Source organism: Centrocercus urophasianus, unplaced genomic scaffold (assembly GCF_019232065.1).
Source record: "Centrocercus urophasianus isolate 14NV4802_14NV808 unplaced genomic scaffold, USGS_Curo_1.0 seq_13, whole genome shotgun sequence".
NCBI lineage: Eukaryota > Metazoa > Chordata > Aves > Galliformes > Phasianidae > Centrocercus > Centrocercus urophasianus.
Window position 1 is genome coordinate 36,034,274 of NW_024884475.1, and position 10,602 is coordinate 36,044,875.

A 10,602-nucleotide genomic window follows, 5' to 3' on the forward strand; every position below is an offset into this window, starting at 1 on the left:
TATTTGAAAAAATACTTAAGCGTTAATTAGTGGAGAAAAGTTTCCAATTCCTTATTGCGGAATTCTATCCTCCAAATTGCTACGAAAATCTTTTGTGATAATACCTTCACAGCAAAGAATTAAGATTCTCTTCATTAGCCCAGTGTGAAAGGTCCCTGCCACCAGTCATTGGTGCATTTTCCTCTTGAGACCAATGTACTTAAAAAGGTTCCCACACTGACTTTCTAAGGCTTGTTCTGGAGGAGAAATGCTCATTAGGCAGGCTCTGTTCCCAAAATTCAATTTTCTCAGCACTTTTCCCTGGTCTATACACTAACAGGTATAGCCTAAAACCAGCTTCTTCCAGCCAGCCTTTCTGTTGGTGCTTATACAATCATTCCAGCCTTAAGCTAGGTAGCAAATTGTTCTTTACATCACTCATACATCCTTTCCTACACCTCTTTTCCCTTTCCAATTTCCACTCATTGCATTAGCATCAGAAACCTCATTTAGAAGCTCTTCTATTAACAAACAAACTCGATGCATTTCAGCAGATGTCATTTCAATTACAAATAAAGAAGGGCCAAACTTAGAGAAGAGCAGTCTTTGTGTTTGCAGATTGCAGTGTTTTATTATTGATTGCAAAAGCATCCGAGTGTATCAGGAACTTAACAAACACACAAGAATAAGCTCTCACCTAACTACTGCAAATAATCCTTTTTTATGGTTAACTCGGACATTTGTTTCCCATCTATCCTAATGTAATTACTATGGGTGCTCATTACAAGTAATAAAAGAGTTGCATTAAAAATGAAAAACATCTGAATGGTTATTCTGTCTAATATAAACAAATCTTGAAGCTGGAGGCCATAGAAGTGTGCTGGTACAACTGCTGTAGATTTAGCTGCTTTCTGAATAAATTAAAAATTTTAAAAAAATTAAAACAAAAAACAAAAAACCAACGTCGTGATACAGGTAATTTTTCAGATAAGATTGGTGGTGAGTATTTAGTAGGAGAAGAAGATAAATGTAGGATTTAGAGACATTTTCATTCTCTGTGAGCATTATTGATCTTCCTGGCTGAAGCAATAGCAGCATGGACATCAAAAGAGTGATATGGCAAATCACTAGTAATAGTATTACCCAGCTCCTTGACCTGAATTAAATTATATTTGGAGTAAATAGGGCTGAGTTACAAAAGGTGACCTCCTCTAAAACCTGCTGAAATTACTGAAATGACTTCTCTGCTTCTCTGATCTATAAATGATTTATGGGTAGGGACAAGTACTGCATCTCAGTGTTCTGCCTTATCCTGCACCCCATGGCTTAGCTCCCTTAGCCATAGGTCTCTTCAGGTGTGGGGTGCTCTGATTCTCTCCCCTGACATTCAGCTCCTCAGTATAACATCCTGTCATATAATGGCTTTTCTCCAAGAGCTGAAAATAGTGTATGCTTGTGTAAGGAGGCAGTACTACTTCAGTTCTTATTAGAAGAGGAGTAAGACAGCCTTTTCTAGAAACCTGATTTCTTTTTCCTTAATTGGCTTTGTCACTTTTCGGTAACTTAACTGCTGCCTCACTTGCCAAATACAGATATGCATGTATCTTACACTCTGCTACATAACGTTTCCCAGATTTACTGATCATTCTCTATACCTTTTATCTTCTGCCTCCAAATCTGCTTCTGGTTCCACTGAAATCTATGGAATTTTGCTTTTTACTTCTATGGAACATAGATCCTGTCACTACATGACCTTCTTTCTGCTTAATACATTCATGTCTACATATTGTGAGAAGCTGTACAATGATGTAAGCTGTACAATGATGTAGCATAAAAGCCATTGCTAGCATGTACATACCTTTGCAGATTATTGTAATTTACAAGGTACTTCTCTGTTCCTCTGATTATCACTCATGAAACTAATGTTTACAAATATAAATCAGGTATTGAAAACAAATATTCTAACAAATAATTGGCTGTACAGAAACAGCACATTTTTCATTACACTTAACTGAAAAAATTAATCCTCCTACTGAAAAAAAAAAAAAAAAAGGCTAGAAATATTTTAGTTCTGTATCTGCTTCCTGGTGCAACAGCCTTGCTACTTGAGCAAAGGTCAAGTCTGGAGTTTTCCAACAGTTTTTATTTAACTAATTATAAGTAGTAAATTACATATTCCTTTGTCACAAACCTACATATTGATAAAGCATAGAAAGAACTGAAGTAAGATTGCTCTCTTTCAAAAACACTCACTTCGTGCTGCCATGCGCTTTGTTTTTTCCCCAGAGAATCCATCCGCATGACACTTCCTTCTCATTCAAAAAGGACAGTGACTTTTTGGCAGAGTGAGAAATACTGTCTCTCAGCTGATGCACAGGTGAATGCCAGCTGATGCCAGAAGAAGCTATAATTGCACTGTAACTTTTCTACTTGTAATAGCAAGCAAAAAGCTAAGTACGTGGCTGCTGTGGAATAAAAAAAAAGGATTTGCATATCTTAAGTTTGTGACTTAAAACTATGATTAGCAAATATTTTGAACAGGTGAACAAACAGATATTTATTGTGTAATTCTTAAATAGAAATTTTAAAAGAACCCTTTTTTTTCTCAAATCTTTACTCACATTCTCTAATGCAGGCAAGGGAGATAGGTAACACCAATACATCTTAACATAGAGACAAAGTTTATTTATTACAGAAAAAAATAACAACCATCCCCATTACAGTTCCTTATTCAAACAAAGACTTTGTTACTAGAGCTGTTTTGACATTACTTGCTTTATAGCTTCTATGCTCTGTGCTGCATCCCACCCCCTCAAACTTTACAGGTGGCACAGAAATCGTTTTACTGAGCAAGAAACTTGTAAAATCTTCTTGAGAAGTTGATGTTCTCTCCCTCAAAACAGCACATGTCTAACAAGCCCCAGTACGTATAATACTTAGATTTACTTTTTACCTCACTTTCTGTCAGCCTCCCCTTAGGCTCCTTCTTGACCTTTCTTCCTACCACAAACGAAGATGTTTCCAGCAGTCTTCCTGATAGGTATTTGACTTGTCTTACCATTTGTTACCAGAAACGTTTAATGAGGAACTTAAGAACTAAGCTGCAGCAAGCAGAATACTCAAGGAAAAAAATTACTGTGGGATTGCTTTATTCCTTCCTTTCCTCCCATATCCTATCTTGTTGTAGGAATGAGGACACACACAAAACAAACAAACAAACAAACAAACCCCGCTCTACCGATTAAAAAAAAAGTAGAATTTTTGAACTGGTTTGTTTCTTTTTTTTCATTTTTATTTGAAGATTTGGTTTAATCTAAAATACTAAATAGCCATTACATTCATATGTGCAAGTATAAATGCAGAATCCCTAGGGCCTTGATTAGCATTTGAAGAAGTTGTATCACTTTACATTTTCCTTTAGATACTTCTTTTTCTTTCTTCCCTACCTGCTACCACATACATTTCTCCAGCTCCTTCTACACTTGTGCTGAGAAGCAGTTCACCTGTCTTCATTTCTCTGAATCTTTTCTTTTTCAGTGGCAGTTCTAATCAGTATTCTGTTTTATTCACATATGCAGAAAGTGAGCTACCTTTTGCAGATAGTTGTCAAATGCCACAGTTCCCTCCACTGTGACATTAAATTTCCTCATCTTCCAATTCAATATCAAGTCTAAACCATGTCCCATTCATTGGAAACTCTCACACATTCCTCAGCTAACCATTTTTGCCAAGGTCAGTCACAAATCTGTTTCTGTTATCCTTTGATCGGTTGTAACGAATGTCAGAAAGCAACAGGGAGAGCCCTGTGATGCAGACATCCTTGCCCTTTTCATTTCTTTCAATGATTTCCAGAAAACATGTATCCAAAAATCAGTTCAAACCTTCATGTAAACCTCATTTACAATTAAAGGCAAAGGGTTTCAATAGGAAACATTGTCTTTGATCAGAAATGTTTCAGCTAGCTGCCTGGTTAGCTGCAAATACAACAAAAATCCCAAATGCCTCTTGCCACTCCTTTCATTTGAAATGATGAGATTTGTATTCATTTTTGGGACTTTGGTTTAACTATTACACAAAGCTTTATTTAAGTGTGAAAGACTTATTAACTTGTAGCATTTTTAGTAGTTAGCCTTCTATTCAGCTTGCACTACACTGAATTCTCCATCTGGAAGCAGTCAGAGTAATTTCCATGCTTTCATTCAGGATATAAAATATGAAAGTTGTTTCATTTCCTGATAGTCAAATTCTCATTTTCTTCCTTTCTCTCTTTCTCTCTTTCTTTCTATTGGCACTAATATTCAGCCTTGTTATTTGCAAAACATTTATAATATAATGTCTGTACTGCAGTATCTTCTCTCTTTTTCTTCTTGAAGAAAGCGACATCTGTGACAAAACAACTACATGTCTAGCAAAACCAAAACCAGAGTGAATCTTTGGATTTAAATTTAAGTTAAACTGATAGTTTTGTGCATTGAATATTATTGAAGTGCTTTGATATGAGGATTATCATAATGTAAAACTCTCAAACACTTTAAATATTTCTGTTTATCACAATTAGTTTGATGTTGTCAAATAGGAATTTGAACTGTTTGACTTTCAATAACTATCTAACAAAAATTCTGTCACTCGTATTCAAGTATCACATACACCTCAGAAAAAGTTCCTTCCTAAATAATGTAATGCTATAATTTTATTTCTTCTCACATATTCAGTTACATAAGTTGCCCTAGATTTTTTTCTGAAAGAGAGATTTCTATTAGAAAATGTACTTTAAAAAGTGAAACGAGCTCACTCCTCATCTGCAATTGAGATCCTATGATCCTGCTTTTTTTCCAAGTGAAAACTTACTCATTCATCAGTCATCTTTTGAAAATCTTACTGGAAAGTAGGACAATTTTCTCAATTTTTGCATTCGTATCAGGTATCACAAGATAATCGCTTAAGCTATAAGAAAAAAAAGTAATAAACACAATATGTTGACAAACAAGAAGGAGAAAGCTTTTGTACAAACTCTAAACCATGCCTGCAGTCAAACAACCTCCCCAGCCTCAGAACTGTGCATCACTGGGTCCAACTCATACACTAATTTTCTTTAACAGGCAGCTGCCAACGTGATGCAAAGATGCCCATGTTGCCTGCATTCCCTGTGAGGAATTACAAGACACAAATGTAACTGATGATCCACTGTCTAGCTTGAGAAACAGAGTCACAAAACAAGTTCTAAAACATCTGTTGATAGTCAGACAGGTAATTGCTATGCTGAATAGTATCAGTGTTAATATAAGCATCAGTATCAGTCCTGGTGTGGTGATCTTACAGCGGGTGACCTCGGTGTTAATATCAACATCAATAGTGTTGGCTAAGTGGAGCACTGAAAATCATTACCAGAGGTAGTTGCAATTTTGGTAGCAGCCCTGGCATCAAAGAGCATTCACCCTTCTAAGAGCTCAATTGTTTCTCAATTGCTGATGGTCTACAGGTGGAAGCTTCCATTAACTTCACAATAGAAAACAAGTCAGCTTGTGATCCAGCCAAGATTAACCACACAACTAATGAAAGATTATTAAATCCACAGCATTTCTGTGTGAAAGGCATAAGCCATTTCAAGTTACCTACAACTGCGCTGAAAAGAAGTGTCAGATGCCATATTCTGAGTCCAGAAAAATACTTATATTTTCCTACCAACCCTGCCTCCTGTGTCTGAGCTGTACAAGAAAGTCAAAGTCCCTCAGAATTATTCTAAAGGACAGAGTTCTCAAAATTACATTTACATCAGCTTGAGAAGAAATCTTAGTTGGGTTGGTCTAGTTGCATGGACAAATGCCAGTCTCTGAAAGCAAAAATGCAGTTGTTTTGTTTGTTTGATCACCTCAGGTTATCAAAGAACTGCACAGGAACATAGTTTCAAAAATTCAAATACAGGTTAAAGTCATCCTGTAACTTGCCTTAGACACGTTAATTATTTCTTTTCCTATTGCAGAAACCACAAATTGCAGGCAGTAGATGATTCAGAAGAGGCACATGGTAAAAACTGTAGCCCTGCCTTCTGCCACCTCCAGTGAGAGCACTGACTCAAAACTCAAAATCTGCTTTCTCTTGCACGTGATACATCAGTCTCTCTTTGCAATACAAACTCTGCCACCAGCAGTGGACAAGGAAGAAAATATTAATGTTAGTGTTTTCTCTCCCTCAGCTCTTCTCCCTGCTTCCATTAAGTATCAGCACAGCTGGTGGAAGCAATATTCAGCACAGCCTGTAGAGCTTAACCTCTGGAACTCACCTCATACTGGGCACTGGTAATCATTGGCTTTAGGCAGCTTCTCCAATGAGTCTGCGCTCTGCAGGGGAATCACTTAATGACAACCAGTGACAAACATAAATTTTTCCACTTTTTCAGGTGCGACAGAATGGAGCTCTACTCCATATAATCCAGTGATTTCCAGAGAGGAGAGACAATCTGTCCTGTTCAGTATATGGAAAGAACCAGTGGTTGAAAAAGCACTATTTTTAACTTAAAACCTCAAGCCAATAGCTTATGGCTGGCTACCAGGAGCTCATACTGCAGTACACATGCTCAGTTCACCAAAAAGGTTGAGATCTGCAGCATGGGCTCAGCAACTGACAGACTATTCTGGCTTTTGTATTCTGATACTAGTAGTAGTGACATGAAGCCATTCCATACTGACAGTCAACAGTAGAGAATAGTCTACTCATGCCCACACGCACTTAGGAAAGCCTTACTTACTCCCTGAAGGAATTCAGAACAATTTATGTCACAGGTCTTTACAATGATGCACGCTTCACTTTAGGACAGAGCATTTCATACTTTATAGTGCTACACCTTGTAGAACATCTTCTGCTCTCTGAAAAAGATGCTTGAAAAATATTGTCTATTCTGACATTTCACAAGCTTTAAAGGATGGATATTGTGGAACAAACCAATTGAACAACTGCCTTTTTACCCTTAGCATCTTGGAAAAACACCAGTCTAAACCTCACTCAATTTTTTAAAGTCATAGCCACTGTTACACCAAATGGAAGCAGTAACAAACCACAGATGCTCTATCTACTTCTATTTGATGAACTTTTCTATATAACACTGACACTTCAAATCCTCAGAAATCCTTTGATAAATGACTAAGGAATTACAAAGGGAAAAATCACTATAAATACAAGACATGGTTGCTGAAAAACATCTTGGGGAATAAAGCTAACTCACAGAGCACGAAACACTGGAAAGAGAGACTGCAACAGAAATAACTAGGAGAAATCAGCATGAAAGCATGAACTGCAATTGGTAGTATTGCTTTGCTACATATTTCCCTCCCACAATAGAGCTTTCAGAGCAAATTTGCAGATGGAGTGAAATGGAAGCTGCTCACCTGCAGATATTTCTTATCCTTTTTGAAATTTAGATTTAGACTCATTCATGACCTTTTTTTTTTTTTTTTCATGTTCGTCTCTCCCTACTGCGATTAATCTTCACTTTTCTTTGAGGAGGTAATTAAAACAGTCATACTTCTATGGAAGACATGAACTAGACGGTCAAAAAACATCTGATGATATAATGAGCAAAAGTCTCCATGAAGGTCAGTGTGCACAGCCACTTTCAAAAATATCAGGAAATGGCTAAACCTACACTTTTTGATCTGTGTGTTTGTTACTTTGCTATGATTTCAGTAGCAGCTGGATCAGTCCCTCTAAACTCCAAAAGACTTCATTACAACAAAACATGTTCTGTCTCTTGGATGTTTGGCCTGATTAGCTGCAGTTTTCTATCTTGAAGATAATCAAAATGTTTCAGAAGGAAGAAAAAATCAGTTTATGAAAAACCACACATTATACACCTCTATTTTAAACAATGCAGACATTATCTAAATAGGGAAAAATTACAGGCCCCTTGAATATGGTCAGAACAAGCAGTGTGAAGTACATGTGAATGGTAATTGGGTTCTTGGCTGTAACTTCTGTATCTTTGAAGTATTCTATAGTGACTGGTGACCCTGCTAAGATACGGCTGCACCACAAGATTTTTATGCATGATTAATTTAATCTAATGCACATTATTGCAAATTAGGTTAACTTGCTCTGAAGGAGTCATTTCTTTCTTTCAATTAGCATATTAAATCATTCTCCTTTTTCAATATTTTTCATAACTTCAGCTTAGACAGGGTAGCACAATGTGCTTAGCAGCAAGGGGCTCGTTTTTGAACATTTCTACCATTGTTATTCCTGCTACCACCAACTGTTCACCCCTAAAATATTTCAGAAGTGTATATATCTACAGAAACACAGATTTCAAGGTAGAGGCATGTTCCAGGATATAGTACTTATGAATAAATTGTCTTAGGCTATATAACAGAAAATGCCAGGACCAACAACGTAGAAAAACAATTGAATTTTGTGCTCTTAGGGGTTTGGGGTAATTTTTGGTCTTGTCTAAAAGATGATGATCACTTCTGTGACAGGTTTTCTGCTATGTACATGTTTTTTTCAGTAAATGTATCTCCATGAATTGAATGTCACAACATACAATGTCAACACATACATGTCATCATTAGGCAATGAAATGGGAACCAAAGTATGTGTGGATCTACATCTGCAAGAGTACACAATAATTCATAAAATATGGGTTAGTATTCAAATAAGGATTTGTTACCATCCTAAGGGTTATGAACTGGGAGGTAGAAAAATAAAGATGTCCAGACATGAAGAGGCTACCATTTATCACTTTCTTTAGGAAACGGATATGGAAGAGGAGTAGGAGCAATTGGTCATATGAGACTAATGAAGTGTTAAAAATGAGGCAGCATGGAAAGGATGGGCACAGGAAGAGATGGAGTCTCACTCTCAAGGTCCTTGTAAGTGAGAAATTTCCCCTCATCAAGCACCACCTGAGCACTCTTTTATACTTCAGATTTGCATAATAGGTTATAAGTGGATCTAGTTCCAACAGAATTACAAATAATACTAAATGATTAAATAACTACATGCCATAATTAACTAGGAAGAGGGATGTAGCATTTCCACTGTAAGTTACAGAATTTCAGCCTAAGGCTGAAAAGCCAAAAACCTGTCTTAGGTAGATGCATTCACCGAGGACCACAGACAAGCAGTGTTTATAGAGTAAGCACCACAAAATGAAATACTTTTTTTCCTAAATTAATGGAGACAAGAAAAATGGAGCAGCAAGTCAAATCTTCACCACTCCATATTTCACGGATGTCATTATGTTGTGGGTTGCTCAACATGGCTTTTTATATGGTTTATGTGATTTTGGATGATTTTAGCTATGAAAAAGAAATATGTTCGGAAAATATTCAGTCTATTGAGGAATTAAGGGCAGAGAAATTTGCAGTTTTTCACATGTTGTTTCAACCATGGCTCCATGCACTGTTCTCATTCTTTATTTCGTGAAGGAAGTACTTAGCTGAAACAGGTAAAGACATTTTGTCAAAAAAATCCACTAAATCAGAAAGTCTTACATCTGAACACAAGTTTGAGGTTTCCCAAATCCTCAAAAGGTAAATCACCCAACTGTTAAGTACCTCTTCCTCTGCCAGTGCAGAGTTTTCTAGAAAAACTGATGTATAGCAGCCTTAGACAATTTTCTAGTTAATCCTGTTTAAAATCATAGAGATATTTAGGCTGGAAAAGACTCTTAAGATCATCAAAACCAAGCCCTAAAGTACTGTATCCGTATGAATCTTAAATGCTTCCAGGGAAGGTGACTTCACCATATCCCTGGCTCCCTATTCATGTGCACTACCAAAGCATATTCCCTAGGAGTGGGGAGATAAGCAGAATTGGTCCCCAGGAAAACTCATTATGTTAATTTTTTCCTTTAAGTGTTACTGCACTTTCATACACACTCAAGAAAATCAAATTTATAGTCAGTGTTTATAAGCATACCATTCATCAATCCATTTTAATCAAAATAAATACAATGGACCACAGATGATGCAGCAAATTATGCTGCCATGTAGAGGTGCAGTCAGGCACAACAGGCAAGGTTTCCTAAGGATAGAGATTTCCTATTTCTCCCATATCCAGAACACACAACTGGCAAGAGCAACTTCAGTGAACAAGGCTGCAGATATATGTGCTTTGAATGTTTTTAATAAGGCAACCTTCTTGGTTAAAGAAGACAGAATCATAGCAGCAGTTAGTATTTCCCTGTGCAAGTGCTTGGGATACCTCCAGAATGTAATACAGCACAGCCCACAAACTTAATCACCTCCTGACATTCAAATGCTTGAAGCAAGAGACCATTAAAATCTTACTGAGGAGAGAGAGGAGGTACACAGAGATTTGCTAAGGATTGTTATGTAACCAAAACCAGTGTTATGTCAGTAGTTTTTCCACCAGCAACCATGGAGATAAGAGCTTCACTGTGCTTAAAGTTATTACTTGAAGTGCTTATTACTGGAGTGGAAAATTCATTTAAGATAGTATCAGGATATATTTCATAGATAGAAACTTTTGAGTTGGAAGGGACCCTTAAAGGTCATCTACTCCAACTCCCCTGCAGTGAACAGGGACACCTACAACTATATCAGATGCTCAGAGCTCCAGCCTGACCTTGAGTGTCTCCAGGAACAGAGCATCCACTATATATTTGGG